Source organism: Marmota monax, unplaced genomic scaffold (assembly GCF_021218885.2).
Source record: "Marmota monax isolate L192 unplaced genomic scaffold, Marmota_monax_Labrador192_F-V1.1 WCK01_AAM20220418_F8-fsc00139, whole genome shotgun sequence".
Lineage (NCBI taxonomy): Eukaryota > Metazoa > Chordata > Mammalia > Rodentia > Sciuridae > Marmota > Marmota monax.
In genome coordinates, this window is record NW_026695226.1 from 4,539,269 (window position 1) to 4,558,748 (window position 19,480).

A 19,480-nucleotide genomic window follows, 5' to 3' on the forward strand; every position below is an offset into this window, starting at 1 on the left:
ATTTCTTTGACTTGACAGAGGTTCTAGGTACTCAAGGCTGGGCTATGATCATGGAAGTAGCCAGCAGAGAGTGAGATGGGCCCTAATGCCAAGGACAACAGCCCAGCAGGAACACCCATTGACCCTGAAGCTGAGAGCCAGGTCAGCCCAGCTGGTCCCTCCCACCTCTAGCCAATGTTTCAAGCCAGCAACCAGGTACTTACAAAATGATAAAGATGGGAATCGTAAAAGGCAACATGAAAGTGTGAATACCTTACTGTTTTGTAGAGGAGTTTTCTCAGAATTGGAGGTCATGTCGCCATTATCCTTCAGAAAGACTGAGCTGCTTCACTGGCTCCTGGGAAGCTTCCACAGCTGTTCCCTGAGGGGCATTAACCAGGGCTGCAGGTAACAATTATCCTGGGCATTTAAAATGCCCACAGCTGGCCTTGTTCAGGGACTATTTTATTGGTATGAGGTAGGGTCCTGCTGCATAGGTTTTTTAAACATTTCCCCAAGTGACTATGAGACAGAGTCATGGAGTTGAGAACTAAGAAGACTAGTACACAGCAGACAATGTCACCACTGGAGCTTCAGGACAGGGTTAGGGAGGGTGACACAAGGTTAATTGCCAAGAGAGTGTTGGTGGCTTGGTTACACTAACTTTGTCATCAGTGTGTTGGAAAACAGGCAGCCTACACTTCTGGGCCAGAAGTGCCCATGTCATAATTTATAATATTTTAAGGAAAGTCACTTAAAAAATCCTGTGTGAATTTTCACTTAGCTTAGTTTTCTATTTTTTTTTTTCTATTTATTTTTTAGTTCTAGGTGGACATAATATCTTTCTTTTTTATTTTTATGTGGTGCTGAGAATCAAACCCAGTACCTCAGGCATACTAGGCGAGTGCTCTACCTATGAGCCACAACCCCAGCCCTTAGTTTTCTATTTATTAATGTTAAACATTTTGATTTTTTCAGTGAAAATCTCATGAGCTGGAGCGGAGCAACTGGGTCATCCAGCTTGTTCCTTTTTTTCTTCATTTCTCACTTTGCCTCTTGTCTTTAAAGTTACATTTGCACATTTAAAAGAGGGGAGTAGGGGGCTGTGGTTGTGGCTCAGTGGTAGAGCGCTCACCTATCATGCATGAGGCACTGGATTCGATCCTCAGCACCACATAATGTGATCATCATCATTATACAAAGTACATGTATGAAGACTTGAATTTGGTGTCAACATACCTTATATACAGAGATATGAAAAATTGTGCTCTATATGTGTATGAAGAATTGTAATGCAAAAAAGTACATGTATAATGGTATAAATTGATGTGAACATATATATATATATATATGTATATTATATATATATGTGTATATATATATATATATATATATATACACAGAGATACGAAAAATTGTGCTCTATATGTGTAATAAGTATTTAATGCATTCCACTGTTGTCATGTATTTAAAAAATAATAAAATCAATAAAAAATAAGATAAAGGTATTGTGTTCTCCTACATCTCTCTCTCTCTCTCTCTCTCTCTCTATATATATATATATATATATATATATAGAGAGAGAGAGAGAGAGAGAGAGAGAGAGAGAGACAGGGGGATATATATATATATAGGAATGGGATCCACTTGAGCCTAGAAATGAACAACTCTCCAGCTATGTTCTTCTGTGTGGCACGTCTCATTTTCAACCAATTAGATACACAAAAGTTAAAGCTGTTACTAAAACAATGTTTATGAATAGAGTAGGACACATAGAACACTGAATCTAAATTGATTTCAGAACATTAATGTAATAAAACTCAGATCAGTTATTCAGAATCAAAGATAAAAATATCTTGCCTACTCTGTAAGAGAGCAATTACTTGATAAGGAAAGTCAACTGCATTTTTGTTTTTTTCAAAGCCAGCAGAGCCATTGTGGTGTCATTTGTAATTCTGGCAGAATCAGCACATCCTCTCCTCCCACAGGTTAAAGCTCTATGTGCTGATTCTGAGTGACAGGAACAAATGTCATTCCAGCCACCATCTCAGCATGAGGAGGACTCCTGGGCATAAATCTGGTCCTCTCCCTTGCTGGGGTTTTGCAAAGCTTAATTAATGTTTGCAAAACACTTGGAGGACCTTATACAGAAATTACTATGTAATTGTGAAAGATTACTGTGAGGGGGAAATGCTACTAAAATTTACTGGGAGAAGAGAATTTAATTGGTAAATCTTATTCTTTACTTTGAAAATTACACCAGACAGAAGTGAATTGACTTTCCAATGCCAAGGAAAAGGGCGGGATCTAAGGAGAGTGGTCTATAAACTCAAGGTATTATTAAGTTTCATGGCTCGGTTTAATTTTGTTTAAATTCATAATAGTACAAACTTAACCAATTACTTTAAAGCCATTTATTACAGAGATTAAAATCTGCTGTTTATTTGATATCTGTCTCCTAAAAAGCTTAGTGATAAGGATCCTTAGTTTTCTATGTAGTTCAATCAGAAAGCACACCCCAGCCACCATGATGGTAATTGGATTTACTTTGAGTTCTTTCTTTCTCCACATAGCTCTGGGATCCCTTGTCAGCACCGCATATTATCTTTGTGGGATTAGTTTTGGGGAAACTTCAGCAATATAAGTACTGTTTGGCATTTTATTAGTTTTTATGTTTTTCTGAAGCAGCATATCTGAGCTGAGCTTGTTTATCTGATAACATAATTTCATACTCATGCAATTTTTAGTAGTTTCCCCTCCCCAGTACATCTCCTGGTGCAATGTTAAGTTTAGTCATCTCATTTTAAGGCTAACACATTGAGTAGAATCTTTATTCTAACTAACTCATAGAATCTAGTGTTTACAAACCCCAAATAAAGTTGATCAAATGGTTAGAGTGTGGCTCAGGGCTTGAAACCCCAAGAATTGAGTCCTTGGCTCAGGGCTGAACTTGCTCACAGTTCCAAAGCAGCCCCTCTTATTTATGCAATCTGCAAGCACAGGCATGAGCCCTTACCCAGGAGGTGGAACTCCTATCTGACTATGGGGAGATTATCTGGGTTGCTGCAGCAAGCCAGTGTTTGCCACTTTCTTTACCCACAAAAGGCTGTTCTTTCAAGACATTTCCAGTTGGCATAGGAATTGTGGCCAGGTATGAAATCCAAACATTTGTTTGCGGGGGAACAAGGAGATAAGGTTCTTCAAAAACATGGGCTAGGGGTGGGCACAGTGGCACATGCCTATAATGCCAGCAGCTTGGGAGGCTGAGGTAGGAGGATGGAGTTCAACTTAGTAAGGCCCTAAGCAACTCAATGAGACTGTTTCTAAGTAAGTACACACACACAAAAAAAGGCTGGGGATGTGTCTCAATGGTTAAGTGCCCCTGTATTTGATCCCCAGTACCAAAAAGAAGAATATGGGATAGGATGTCATGGTGATCTTGTTGAAAGTTGCAATCTCAGTTATGTTTGAGCCTCAGGGGAGAGAGTAGGAACCAGAGACCCATAGAAATCACACTGGCATCATAAAAAAATGCTTTAGATTGGGATCCAGAGGACCCCAGAATGGAAGGAAAGACAAAAGTAAGAACAGGGGTATGGGAAAGGCCAGAGGTAAGTTCTTCCAGTGGGAGCAAGTGATAACAGGTAGTTTGCTTTTGACCTTGCTCTACAATGCTCATGCGACTAGATCTCATCCCTGATGATGGATCATCTTTACTTCTTTGAATATATTCTTTGGTACAAATAGCAGAAGGTCTCAGAATGTTGAATTTGGAGCTCTGTGTCAAGAAAAGAAGCAATGGTAGAGGAACCATTCCTACCCTTTATGATCCTTTTACAAAAAGATTTTGCTCTGCAAAGGACAAGCCTGTCCTTGCATTTTCCCAGCTATGACCACCTCCACCCTTCCTCAATGACTCACTCTCTTTATGAAACCTTATTCTCTTCCTCTCTTTGAAATAATCTGCATTAGTAAATGTTCTCCCTATGCAATAGCCTGAGTGAAAGCAGCTCCTTGTCAGGTGCATTTTGTTTTGCACAAGTCCAAACTCCTCAGCTTTTACAGAAGGTCCTTCATGTCCAACTCTGCACCTTCACACTCTCTTCTTGCCTTTCCTGTAGTACACAAGCCTCATAGTCTATTTGCATTTCACCATAAGTAGTATAGGGACAGAATGATGTAATGCCTTTTTTCACACATAACTAACACTTCTATAGTAATGGACAGGTTAATAAGAAGACGGCATAATGAATTTATTTAAATCAAAGTGTTAATGACCTGGGAGCCTTCAGAAATGAAGACCTAAAGACCCAGGGAAAACTGTCTATTTTTTTGCATAGGATTGTTGACCCGGGGAAAACTGTCTATTTTTTTTGCATAGGATTGTGTTTCCATGTGGAAACGCAATTGAACAAAGGGATGTGATCTAATGGAAATAGACTGAGGCAGAAAACTCGGCAAGTTCTGGCTGCTCAGGGGCTTCTTGGCCTCTCCATGTGGCACTCCTTCCTTTGGGGTATGGCAGGATCCCTCTAGAATGAGGATCTCCAAGGGATAAGAGAGAAAGTGGCCTTTCTTGGTTTAGTGGCTGGCTGGCTTGGGGGAAGAGAGATTCTAATTTCTCTGATCAAACTTGGGGAAGAATAATTTTGGTTACTAGGACTCACTTTAGGAGAATATAGCATAGTAAATATGTAAACATTAATTTTGTTGTGGTTTGTCATTATCAAGTGTATATGTACATGATTATATGTGCTATACTTTTCTATGAATGGCAGTTTAGTAGGTTTGTTTACACAAGCATCACCACAAACACAAATCGTGCATCGCACTGCCACATTATGATGTTATTTGAACTGTTTCCTCTGACTCTAACATTACTAGGTGGTAGGAATTCTTCAGTTCTATCACAATCTTATGGGACCACTGTTATATATGTGGTCATTCATTCACCAAAACATTGGAATTCAGAACATGACTATACAGTTTTCCTTGGGCCTTTGGGCCTTCAATTCTGAAGCCTCTTGTGTCACATAAAACTTTGATTAAATAAATTTGTTATGCATTTCTCATATTAATCTGTCTTTTGTTATAGGGGTGTTTAACCATGACCCTTATAATGTAGGAGAGGAAAAAATATTACCCTTTCACCCCAACACTATATTATAAACCCCCTCCCCATTGACTTGCCTTGAAACTGGTAAAACCCAACTGGACTGTGAGCTACATGACACCTGGTGAACAGAAGAAAAGCTGCTTGATTAATGGCTGGAGAGTGGACAGTTATGGTAATACCCACCTCTGTGCTGTTTACATGGAAATGAGCATTGCTGCTGTTCTCATTTGATTGATAGCACTCACCCTTTACAGATTGGGAGTGCTAATTAAATGTCAAAGGGAACTAAATCGCTAAGAGTGAATTGTCTCCTAATTAAAGGGAGAGAGCAATTGAATTAACTGATCTGGTAATTGTTCAAAGTGACCAAGCTGAGTCCTTTGAGTCACCCTTTCTTTCTTCACTGGGTTAGGCAGCTAAGAGGTAAGCATTTCAAAGTCAAATCAGGTGTGGCCAAGGAAACCTTGGATTCCCTGAATTCAAGGATCCCTCCTTTCTCTCTTGCCCCTCATTGTCTGCCCTTCTCTTTCCTTTCTCCTCTTTTACACTTGAGTTACTTTCCCAACTTTCCATCACTAACACACAAGTTATTTTATAATTTATGCCATACTTATGTGCTTCGAATATTTAATGTGGTTTATACCAACAAAGTAAACTTTATATGACTGCCTTAAACAATAACCAGTATCACTTGTCATGGGTCAAAAATTCACCTGAAAGAATAAAGAACAAGAAATTCTTGGCTTCTATCCTAGAGAAAACTCCACCCCTATAGAGCAGAATTCTGAAAGAGCTCCTCCTTGGACCCTGGCTGCCTCTGTAGGCTCTCCCTCTTGATTATCTGCTTGCTTAGTGTGAGTTCAAAAGATGTGTTTGAAATTATAATCTGGATCCTGAATAAACACCAGCTATCTCCACTGTCCCTGTAATGCACTTGAGTGACATTGCTCCAGTTTACACACGGAAATGTTTTGTTACTTTGTTGATCACTCTCTGTCAAATAGGAATTCCTAATTTTCACTTACATGCCACAAACAATTCTGAGTAACATCCTCCTGATTTTATTTTCCTTTAAACCACATCAGATGCTTGGTTCTAGGATCCTATGTCCCTTTCAAAATCATGCAAGTAGAATTTGGAACTGACATTTAGTAAGCACCTATTTTAAGGTAATTTACAAGGTCTACCTCTCTCAATCTCCTTAACAACCTTGAGAAAAAGGGCTCCTCCTTGTGATGATCTCTATTTTACAGATGTGAAAATGTTGTGATCTCTATTTTTACAGACATGAGATTTTTGTTAAAAATTATAGAGCTAGAGATTCAATTGCACAGTCATTCACTCCTACTCTGCTGCCTCTGTGAAACTATTGGAGTTTCTTCAGCAGTTACATCATGGCTAAGTATCATGGCAGCATGGCTGTGAGATTCCTGCTTGCTATATTCCTAGTGATAAATTAAAATCAGCTATGCCTGTGACTCATTTTCAGTTTGGGCTTTCAATGACCCTTTCATCCAGAGATGGTAGATAGGTTTCATCTGAATGCTGATGTTGAACAATAAGCAGAAGCTGCATGGAGCTCTGCTTGGAAAGACTGTTTTGGGGTTTGACAGGAAAAGATGATTAATTGAAAATATATCCCATGGGCTCTGAAGCAGGGAGTAATAGCATAAGCACCTAGCATTTTCCATGCTTGATGCGATCTTTTCTGGAATTCCTCATGTGTTCAGTTATTTCCTCCTTAACATTTACATGCTCTATGTTTTCTCCTTTTATTCAAGGCTTAGCAGTGGTGTTTTGGTTTCATATTACTTCTTTGGCCACCTAAGTTTTAAAATTTGGATCCACTTGTGTGAAGGTGCTGGTGCTGGGCAAACTTATTTCTTTTCTTTACATAATCCAATGTTATCTATATACCTAAGGTGATATAAACTAATACAGGTACTTCACAGAAACTGCCAGTAGGACTCTGTGACTGCATTAGATTTATAATACACTAAAAATAAATCTCACAAAACACTTAATAAAGTTTTTCCAATTTTTGTGCTTATGATTGCTAATTCCAAAACTGCCTCTTCCTAAACAAATCTAATATTAAATGGACGACATAATCCATTTTCAATTACACAGATAAAATTTTCCCAAGTTGGAAGACTAGCTCGAGGGTTTGAAAACAGCTTGTTTGTCTTAAGAATTTCACTGTTAAACTCATTGGCTAGAATTAAATAAAAGTGATTTTTTAAACTTATCTATGGTCTTTAAAGCCTCTCCCATCATTTTTCTTCCTTTTAAAAATAAAGTGGGTCCCAGATATCAGTTTACAAGGGACTTCTAAAACAGTAACTGAGAAGGTCATGTTTTCTTTTCTTTTCTTCTTTTTTGAGAAGGTCATGTTTTCTAATATGCATACCAAAAAAAGTTTTTTTAATTCTTTTCCCCAAAATGACTTATTAAAAATGTAAGTATAGGATATGTTTGGCAGGAATGAAGTGAAAACATACACATAGTATTGTTAAAGTTAAAATTGTTGATTTATTGTGCTCTAGAATGAAAAAGCAGAGTAATTTTTTTTTTCCTACCAAAGAACACATTAGAGCTGGGAATGGTGGCATGCACCTGTAATCCCAGCTACTGAGGGGACTGAGACAAAAGGATTGCAAGATCAAGGCCAGCCTAGAACTTTAGCCAGACCCTGTCTCAAAAGAAAATTAAAAAGGGCTGGGGATGTAACTCAGTGGTAGAGCGCTTACTCAACATACACAGGCCCTGGGTTCAATCTCCAGTACTACAAAAGAAAAAACAAACAAAACCTCTTTCATGTAATTTAATGAATGAAGTTCTAACAACTATTTCATCTATGTGAGTGATCTGTAGCTAGAATATTCTGTGTTTAACATTTGCATAGTGATTCTTGGTTAAAAAAAAATGTTGGTTCTGGAAGCCAAATTTACCTGCTCCAAATCATAGTATTTTCTTTGAGACTTTTGTTTTTCTCAAGTGCCCCAACTAAAGGCACATGAAATAAGACCGAGCACAAGTCATATGGCACTCTCCAGAGAATATTCATTTTAATTGCATTGATCTTACTTCATAAGGTTAAATACAATTGTTCCCCAAGTAATATATCATTTTTATTGAGGTTAATGTTGAGTCAAGATCTAATTTCAGCAGCTTCTTAAAGTTATTTGAACTGTTTCCTCTAGCCACATGATGACACTTATTGTTCACTTGAAATTCCAATTCACAATGGTTTACTTCAGCCATTTATAGTTGTATATACTTCTAATAAATATTGTGATTCAAAATAGTTGTACATGCTAGATAAGTAAAGAAACTTCAGGAGACTTCCATTTATGAATATGGCAAAATTTATAATATAAAAAAAATCTTGTGGTTGTTTTGAAAGTTTTAAAAAACAGGGCTTCACATCCTTTGACACTCTTCCTATCAAGAAATGAAGTCTATACCTTCCCTCTTGGACTTAGGCAGGTAGGTGTGTGTGTGTGTGTGTGTGTTGCTGGGGATTGAACCCAGTCTTGTGCATAGGAGGCAAGCACTCTATCAACTGAGCTATACCCCCAGGCCTAGGCAGGCTTTGAAGGCTTCAAGAATAGAACTCAGCAGAAGTGACACTGAATGATCTATGATGCTGGGATACAAAAGACTCCCTGATAGAAAGAGTCTATGGAAGTTTTCGAGCAAACATTCCTGGTGGAACAAGGCCAGCCCTTCATATTATCCCCACAAATCCTCCAGCATGAATGAAGAAGCCCCCAGATGATATCCAGGACTTCTCAGCTGAGACCTTGACCTCATGAAGCAAAGACAAGCCATCCTCACTGTGTTCTGTCTGAATTTATCACCCCACAGAATCCATGCGCATAATGAATATCTTTTTTTTTTTTTTGGTGGTACTGGGAATTGAACCCAGGACTTTGTGCATGTGAGGCAAGCACTCTACCAACTGAGCTATATCCCCAGCCCTCCATGAGCATAATGAAAGGTGGGTGTTTCATGTCTCTAAATTCTGGGATTGTTCGTTATTTAGCTAATGGATAACTGAAACATTACTTGGTGCCTGAAAAATGGGTGTTTTCATAATAAAACTTAAGACATGGCATTGATTTTAGGGCTAGGTGGCTGGTAAAATCTTGCTGGGCTTTGAGGAAAATGAGGTAAAGTGTTGAAGGAAATTGAGAGAAATGTTATGAGAAGTTGAGGGAAAGAGGACCCTTGCATATCTTAGTGGAAAGTTTGGTAATACTGTCATCTGGGAGAATAATAGAAAATAAGGAGATACACTTAATGAACTCAATGATCTAGAAAAAGAGGGTTTTTTCATTTTCTTTTCCTGTTTATTTGTTTGTTTTGTTGTTGGGGATTGGTACTGACATACCAAGAACTTGCTCTACTACTGAACAATACCATCAGGGCCTAGAAAAATAGATTTTTGTGCAGAATATTGAAAATATATCCTAGCTTTATCTCTGCTTCTAATAAAATGTGCAGGAACAATGAACAAAAGAGTAGAACTTAAACAAAATGCAACAGGTACACATGAGTTTTTCTAGCTAGTAGAGTTCTCCACATAAGAAAGGACTTCAAGGGAAAGATCAAGTCCTAGTTGATATCTGGAAAATGTAATCTCAGGGGAAAGATGTTTTCCAGAGTATGACTTATAAAACTTTGTTTTGACCTCACAAAATTTTAAGGTGGACCTCACAGACTCTTTTCAAAAAAGTCTTCTAAGGATCTTAAGGTATGTCTTGCAGACATACTCCATTAAATACCAGTATTGTAAGAGAAACAAGAACCAACAAATTTAAGAGCCTTAAGGGGATTGTTACCTAGCAGCCTCAGAGGACACCCAACAGAGAGAAAGACTTCCTAGCAGAGATTTCTGTGTGTGACTAATGAAATGGAACATAAACGGATGCCCAGAAACTCAGTATTTTAGTTAGCTTTTTTACTGCTGTGACCCAAAGAGCTGACAAGAACAATTAGAAGAGGAAAAGTTTATTTGAGGGCTCATAGTTTCAGAGATCTCAATCCATAGATGGCTGACTGCATTTGTCCAAGGTGAGGCAGGACATCATGGTGGAAGAGTGGGGTGAAGGAAAGCAGATGGGAACACAGCACCTATGAAGGAGGGAAGGAGAGGAAGAGAGAGAGATAGAGATAGATAGATAGAGAGAAAGAGGGCGCTCTCACCACAGACAAAATAAAAATCCCATAGACACACCCTCAGGGACCTACCTCCTCTAGCCACACCCTACTGGCCTATAGTTACCATCCAGTTAATCCCTATCCAAAGATTAATGCATGATTAGGTTAAGGCTCTAATAACCCAACCATTTCTCCATTAAACATTCTTTTTTTAAAAAAAAATACCTTTATTTTATTTTTTTAATTTTTTTATGTGGTGCTCAGGATCAAACCTAGTGCCTTGAACAGGTTAGGTGAACATTCTACCACTCAGCCACAACCTCAGCCCCACCTTTAAACTTCTTGCATTGTCTCACACACGAGCTTTTGGGGGGATACCTAATAGTTAAAACATAATACATAAAATTAGAAAAAAATTTTAATTGAACATGAACACATTACCCTTGTTTTACTAATTTATTTATTTTATATGGTGCTGAGGATCAAATCCAGTGCCTCATATGTGCAAGGTAAGTGCTCTACCATTGAGCTACAATCCCAGCCCCAATACTCACACAAAATTTTAAAAAGATAATATCAGCTTGGAATGAAAGGGACAGAAATAACAAAGTAAAAAAAAAGGTCTTTAGAACCCTGGACTTGTATGGGTAGAGATTATTTATCAGATGTATAAATGGGCTATTTCTTTTAGAAACAGAAGGATGACACAGGAGATAAAACCAAGACCCTGAAGATAGAGACTAGAGTCACTATGAAATATTTCTAGGAAGGCCCTGCTCAAGGAACTGATGCATAGGCATGACTGATTTCAGAATTTCTATGGACCAGTTACTGACATGTGCTTTCTAGTTCCCTGTTTTTTTTTTTCTTTAGTTGTAGTTGGACACAATATCTTTATTTTATTTATTTATTTATTTATATGTGGTGCTGAGGATCGAACCCAGCGCCTCATACATGCTAGGCGAGCACTTTACCACTGAGCCACAACCCCAGCCCCAACTCCAGTTCCCTGTTTTCTAATAATGAGTGTCTCTTGTAGTTGATCTATGCCTGTCCTGCCCTGGTGTGTTGGATATATTGGGGGGGGGGGAGGGAAGATAATTTCCTTCCTTAGTTCATGGGTTTTCAGATCATACTGAGGAATAACACCCCAGGAATCTCATCCACATCTGAACCTTATTTTGATTAAAAAAAAAATCCTGAACCTCAAATCTGAGTGTAATATTGTGAAAGGATGGGACTTTTGTGGGTTCATGGCACATATATTTTTGTATGTGGAAGGGATGTAAATGCATGTGACCTATAAGACAATTGTGGCAGTTTTAAAAGTTGGCCATGAGTTCCTTAACATTCTTTTCAAATATATTTTTAGTTGTAGTTGGACACAATACCTTTATTTTATTTATTTTTATGTGGTGCTGAGGATTGAACCCAATACTTCCCACTTTCTAGGCAAGTGCTTTACCACCGAGCCACAACCCCAGCCCTTTAACACTGTTTTCATTAAGAGGTAGAGGCCTAGGGCTGGGATTGTCTCAGTGGTAGAGTGCTTGTCTAGCACACGTGAGTCACTGGGTTCAATCCTCAGCACCACATAAAAATAAATAAATAAAGCAAAGCTATTATGTCCATCTATAAGTAAAAAAATAAAAATAAAAAAAGAGGTGAAGTCCTATAGACTGAATATTTGTGCCCTCCTCCCCCACCAAATTCATATGTTGAAACCTAATCCCAATATGATGGTGTTTGGAGATGGTCATTTGAGAAGTAATTGGCTTCCTTCCCTCTTCCCATAAATACAGGAAGAGGTCATAGAAGCACCATTCAGTGAGAAAACAGGGCCTAAGGGTCGAGATGAGACCTGGAAATGAAACCTACCTTGCTAACATCTTGATCCTGGGCCTCTAGTCTTCAGAGTTGTGGAAAATAAAATTGTGTTGTTTGTGGGCTGGGAGTTAGCTCAGTGGTAGAGTGATTGCTTAGCATGTGTGAGGCTGGGTTTGATCTCCAACAATGAAAAAAGAAGGGGCAGTGGGAGAGAAAGGAAAAAGAACAAAAAGAAAGAAAGAAAAAGAAAAGAAAAAAATTGCAAGAACCACCCAGTCTATGGTCGTGCTGAGGTAGCCTTACCCAACTACCTCACTTTGGTTAGGAGCTGAAGCTGGATAAAAGTTTTCTTACCTAGGTGCTGGGACTTGCTTGGTTTGTGCTTCCTACTGATGCCAAAGGAGAGAGTATTCAGGATTTCTCAACAGCTTGCCCATATATGGGGAAGAAATGGAAGGGAGAGTGGTGAACATGAGTATCATCAGCAATCAAACATCAAAAATGGGCAAGACTCTTTATTACAAAAGCACATTTAATAATGAAACCATTTAAATCAGGATTGAGATAAGGATGTCCAACACTTGAATACTTCAATTGAATCTATTTAACATTGAACTAAAGGTCCTAGAAAAGACAGACACTTCTTTATCAACCTCCTTTCTGTGCAAAAATGTAAGGATTGCAATGGAAGAAAAAGCCTGAAAATTTGCAAGCAAGCACTATTAAAGTTTAGGTGGGTGAATTTGTCTTACCAATTATCTGTCATAAAGCTACGATAATTAAAAAGGCAAAGAATTCTTATAAGTAAGAAAATTCTGAGGGAATCAATAGAAAAGGACAAAGGATTTGAACAGGGAATTTACTAAAGTAGAAGCAAAATAAATAAAAATATAAAAAGATACTCATATTTAGTAACCAGGGAAATGGATAGAAAGACACATGAGATTTTGTATACACTAGTAAAAGAAGAATTCTTAACTCATTGATTTGCAAAAAATTGTAAGTAACACAAATGTCTATCACCAAGAAAATGGGTAAATAAATTAGGGGTTTTTTTGCAATGGAATTATATTCAGTGCTTAAGTAAACAAGCTACATGCATCCTGATATGTCAGGTAAATATCAAAAGAGTATTCAGCAAAATAAGTTGTTGTTTAAGGATACCTACAAAATGACATCATTTATTTAAAAATTTACAACATAGGAAATAATTCTATATCTTATTTACAGATACAGACGTATGTTATAAAAGGTATAAAATATTCACAGAAGTGATAAATGCCAAATTCAAAATAGTAGTGATTTTTGGATTAGATAGGGAGGGAAATGCTTTGAGGAAAAAGACACAGGGCGCTTCCATTCAAAAATCTTTGTTTTGTTTCTTATAGAAATATCTGAATCTAGGGTCTGACAAAACTGGATACTCAATACATGATGTATGTTATTTTGCTCCATATACTTTTCATAGATTCAAAGTATTTCATATTAAAAAGGGATGGTTTGGGACAGTATTCTGAGTTGGTTAAAAAGAAGTCACTTCCTGGGACTATGGTTGTGCTCAGTGGTAGAGCACTTGCCTAGCATGTATGAGGTACTGGGTTTGATTCTCAGATATAAATGAATACAATAAAGGTCCATCAACATCTAATATATATATATATATATATATATATATATATATATATATATATATATATAAAAAGAAGTCACTTCTTGACTATCTCCAACAATATTTGTAAGAGGTTCCCCCGTCATCTACTCCTAAGATTCCATAGCTGTGCAAAATATTAAAAGATTTTTATGGTTAAAAAATACTGATAATGATGGAACACAAGTATTCCTATAGACATATTCCTTTGCTAGCTAAACCAAAGGCACAAATGTTTTTATTCACTCGCACAGTATTTAGAGAGTGTCTACTAAACCAGTTACTATCATAGATTCTGGGCACAAAATGATAAATAAGATGTGGCTTTGACTTTAGACACCCAGCAGTCTGGCACCACACTCACATAGGCGATTATTATATATCCATGATAAATGTGAATGGAGGTTTATACACATCTAACTTGATTGATGCAGTTAAGGTTGAAGCTGGAAGGGAACAATTGAGAACATGAAGAGAGAGCCTACAGAAAGGGAGAAAATCTTTGCCACCTGCATCTCAGGTAGAGCATTAATCTCTAGATATATAAAGAACTCAAAAACTTAACACCAAAAAACCAAATAACCCAAGCAAAAAATGGGCAAAGGAACTGAACAGACACTTCACAGAAGAAGAAATGTGAATTCATGAAACAATGTTCAACATCTCTAGCAAGTAGAAAAATACAAATTAAAACTATACTGAGATTTCATCTCACTCCAGTCAGAATGGCAATTGTCAAGAATATAAGTGTTGGCGAGGATGTGGGGGTAAAGGCACACTGTACATTGCTGGTGGGACTACAAATTGGTGCAACCACTCTGGAAAGCAGTATGGAAATTCCTCAGAAAACTTGGAATGGAACCACCATTTGACTCAGTTATCCCACTCCTTGGTTTATACCCAAAGGACTTAAAATCAGCATACTATAGTGACATATAGCCACATCAATGTTCATAGCAGCTTGATTCACAATAGCTAAGCTATGGAAACCAACCTAATGCCCTTCAATAGATGAATTGATAAAGAAAATGTCATACATATAAAAATGGAATATTACTCAGCTATAAAGAAGACTGAAATTTTGGCATTTGCCAGTAAATGGATGGAACTAGAGACTAGCATGTACTGAAGTAAGTCAATTCCAAAAAACCAAAGGCTGAATGTTTTCTCTGATATGCAGATACTGACTCACAATGAGGGAGGGTAGGAAGGAGTGAGGTTCACTAGATTGGACTGGAGAATAGGGGGAAGGAAAGGGGGGTAATAATGAGAAAAATAGTAGAAGGAATCGGATGTAACTTTGTTATGTTCATATATTAATATATGACCAGTGTAACTCCACATCAGGTACAACCACAAGAATTTATAATCCATGTATGTATGATATGTCGAAATACATTCTACTGTCATGTATATCTAAAAAGAACAAATAAACAAAATCATTAAAAAAAAAAAAGATGGAAGTTGGTGTCCCCTGGGCTTGGCAGGAGTCCAAATCTGGCTTTGTTCTTGCCTATTCCTCGGCCATCTTGCACCAGGCACTCAGACTACAGTTAAGTGAACAATCATGGGCAGTGTCTGTCTTTCCTTCCTTCTTTCCTTCCTTCCTTCCTTTCCTTCTTTTTCTTTTTGGTACTGGGGCACTCAACCACTGAGCCACATTCTCAGCCTCTTTTCTATATTTTATTTAGAGACGTGGTCTCGCTGAGTTGCTGAGGCTGGCTTTGAACTTACCATCCTTCTGCCTCAGCTTCCCAAGCATCTGGGATTGCAGGCATGCACCACGGTGCCAGGCAGCAGTGCCTTTTTCCCCCACATTGGGGAAGCAGACATCTTAAACTGCTAGAGATGAAGGGGCAGTTACCTCCCAGGGGACCCTTGTATCTCTTTTCTGCTTCCTCATGCAGATCTAGACTTAGCTGCTCATCTTTAAATGCTCTAGATGTGAGTCAGCCGTGAGTCACTCCCCTATTCTCTGCATTTCAGAGAATGTGTATTGAGCTCTTTGAATCCCCTTGAGTTCCTCTTACTCTGTCTGTGGGGAGGGAGAAGCACCCATCCTCTACCTATTGGACATAAACTAACAAATTAGCATATACACAACACACCTAGATCCCTCTCTAGACCCTTTCAACTTACCTTTTTTTGTACCTTTAGGCAGCTTAATGTTGACAAAACTAGTTTTGCCATCTCTCAGTGTGACTTGCTTGTGTGAATGGTCTGGAACAGAGTTTGTCAAACTATGGGCCATAGACCAAATCTGGCCTGCCAGCTGTTTTGATTCATAAAGTTGTATTAAACACAGACATGCTCATTCATTTATATATTATCTGTGACTGCTTTCACGCTCTCATGGCAAGACTGAGTAGTTGAGTTGCTATAGAGACCATGTGGCTTGCAATTTACCACCTGGGTCTTTACAGGGAAAGTTTGTTAACTCTTGTTTTAGAAATGCACTATTCAATATGGTAGCCTCTAACAATGTGGCTAAAATTAAAGTTAAAATTAAATTTAAAAATGAATTTCCTTAGTCCCACTAGCCATATTTCAAGTGATCACTGTCTACATTTGCCTAGTGTTGCTGGGTTGGGCAAGAGATATATTTCCATTATTGTATAAAGTTCTGTTGAATAGGGCTGACACAGAATATTGTGTTAGTGTGTCAAGGCGTTTGTTACTAGTGGTATTTTTGTTGGCCTTTTGACTTTAACTGGAAATAAGAAAAAATCCCATTAAACATACTATTACACTGTTGTTCGCGTAATTACACATTTAATCCTCTCTGTGCCCTTATGAAATAGGGCACCTATTTATAGTTGATGAAATGGAGGGCCGGTATGTAAGTTAGTTCCAAAAGCTCCGACTGATATACAAGAACAACTTAGAGGAGGAAATGTTTATTTTGGTTCACAGTTTCAGAGGCTCAGTTCATGGTAAGTCACCTCTATTGCTCTGAGCCTGAGGTGAGGCAGAACTTCATGATTGAAGGGCCGGTAAAGGAAAGCTGCTCAGTTCATAACAGCCAGGAAGAAGAGAGAAAGCTGTTGAACAAAATATATACCCCAAAGGCATGCCCTAGTGACCTACTTCCTCCATCCGCACCCTACTGTCTACAGTTACCACCCAGTTAACTCATTCAAGTAGGTCAATCAACTGATTAGGTTATAGCTCTCATGATATAAATTATCTCACCTCTGAACATTATTGAATAATCTCATATATGAATTTTAGGGCACACTACATATCCAAACCATAACAGCCAGGGAAGTTAAAAATAGGAAACATCATAGGATAACATTTTCCTTTTAGAAAGAGCACATCGGTGGCATTATGGAAAATAAATGTTAGGTGTGATACTGAAGGCATGATGCCATTTAGTACATTAATATAATAGTTTAGGTAATGGATAATGAATGTGTAGTAATATCCTAGGGCCACCCTTACAAAAAATATGTCAAACTGGGTGGCTTAAGACAACAGAAATTTATTCTTTCATGAATTCTGGTATAGCCATCCTGCCTCTGAAGAATAGGGAATAATCTTTCCTTGCTTCTTTTAGCTTTTAGTAGTTTTCAGTATTATTTGGCTTGTAGTAGCATCACTACAATCTCTGCCTCCATCATCACCCATTCCTCTCCCCTGTGCATCTGTATATCTGTGTCCAAATTTCCCTCCTCTCCTAAAGATACCAGTCATTGGCTTAGGGCCAACCCTAATCCAGTATGACCTCATCTTAATTTGATTACATCTATAAAGACCCTGTTGCTAAATAAGATCACATTTCCAAGTACGAAACCCCAACCCATACTTTGGGGGACAAAATTCAATCCACTACAGAAGACAAGAACTAATTCAGAGGTAAGGTGATAGAGGGAAGAGGAAGGAGGGAAATTGAAGACTTTAAAAATAAATTAGTTGTACTGTATGAGCTGTTCTGATGCTTTGAAATGCCTAAAATAATTTACAGGATTGAGGCTAAAGTGACCTACAACAGATAAAAACTAAAAGGAATAAACCACTCTGGGGTGAGAAAAAGATGTTGCTTGAGGCCTATGGGCCACCCAAGCACAGATTTTCATTCAGAAAATGTTTGGATAGAGTTACAGATTTAGGGATGAGATTGGTCAAGAGGGGTGTTAACAGTGAGAGAACCGAAGGAGGGGTGAATAAACCTTGGGACACACATTTGATGGATGGTAGAAGAAGAGCTGCCCAAGCAAGGAACAGGGAATGATAAACTGCGTTAGTCAGCTTTGCATCACTGTTGCAAAATACCTGAGAAACACTAGCCAGAGAAGAAGAAAAGTTTATTTTGGCTCAAGGTTTCAGAGGTTTTAGTCCACAGTTACTTGGTGCAGTTGCTTTTAGAACTTTGGTAAGGGAGTACATCATGGTAGAAGCACATGACAGAGGAAAGCTGCTCACCTCATGGTGAGAGAAAGGAAGGGGCTAGGGTCTCAATAAACCCTTCAAGGACACACCCACGATGACCTACTTCCTCTAATTAGTCCCCACATCCTCAAATTTCCACCACCTCTTAGTAGCTCCACCAGCTACAAGCCAGTGGGGGTACAATGCAGATCCCAATATAACAGAAGCCATGAAAGTTGAGAAGAAAAACCAAGGAGCAAGAATGTTACGGAAATTGAAGGGCAAAAGCATTTCCACCAGAAAGAAGTAGTTAACAGTGCCATGTGCTCTATTACTCCAATTAATAGAAGGAGTAGAAATATTGATTGGACTTGGAAATTCTGATAAAATTGGCAAGAGCACTGGGGTCAAGAGCAGTTTGGAGTGAATGGAGGGGCTAATGCAAGGGAACTATGTGGATAAAGTAAATGGAACCAAGCCATCAGCAAGCTTGTCATGGAGGAAAGCAGTTTAAATACTAGCTATAAATTGATGTAAGAGCAAAGGTGATTTTTGTTTTGCTTTGTGTTGCTTTTTTAAGATGGGAGATATTTGAATTTATTTAAATGCTGAGAGGATGGCGACAGTAGATGGCAAAGATAGAAGAATCTGGAATGGGTGAGGATAAATGATGTAGCAAGCTCTCTGAGAAGGAAGGAGGAATTGAGAGTGCAGATTTTGACAGGAGGAGAGACACATTTTCCCACAGAGATGAAAGGAAAGCTAGACTGGGAACAGTGTCTGGTAAATTTAGGAGGATAGGGTAGAAATTTCAAGAAATTCTTACTTGATGGACCCTATTTTTTTGTCATAAAAAATTTGTAAAGTCATCAACTGTAATAAATTTAAATGAGTTTCAAGAAATATTTTTCTTCCTTTATGTCACTGATAGATTCTTTAATGTTGTATCATTTTAAATTGAAATTATGTTTATTGTCACCCATAAAAGCATGAAAGACTGTGTAAATCATTTTGGTATGATCCTGAATTTCATCACCCATTGTTTTCTCCAAGAGATTAGCCTCTATCCTTCTTGCTTCTTTGGATTACTATTACCACTATTGCTCATACTGGTTACCAGGAACTAAAGTGTAGGGAGATTCAGCTGGTTATGGTCATCCAAAAGTTCCTGAAAGGGTTGGAACTTAGCTAAGAATCTTATTTTATTACTGTTTCTCACAAGTGATGATTTTTTTTTCTCATTGAATGACTTAGTAATATGGCCTCACTAGAGACACAGAAAAGTGGGTTCTGTCTTGCTCCAAACATTTATGAACAAATAAGATGAAAATATTAAAACTTACAAGGATTTGGCTGTGTACTGTGGCACCCAC

General features: G+C 38.1%; 1 non-coding gene across 1 annotated transcript; it reads right to left on the reverse strand.

Moving 5' to 3' along the window:
* Positions 1 to 9,001: 9,001 nt before the first annotated feature.
* Positions 9,002 to 9,074, reverse strand: Trnav-cac (transfer RNA valine (anticodon CAC)). The gene has a single exon. It is a non-coding gene; the product is annotated as a tRNA-Val (tRNA).
* Positions 9,075 to 19,480: the final 10,406 nt, after the last annotated feature.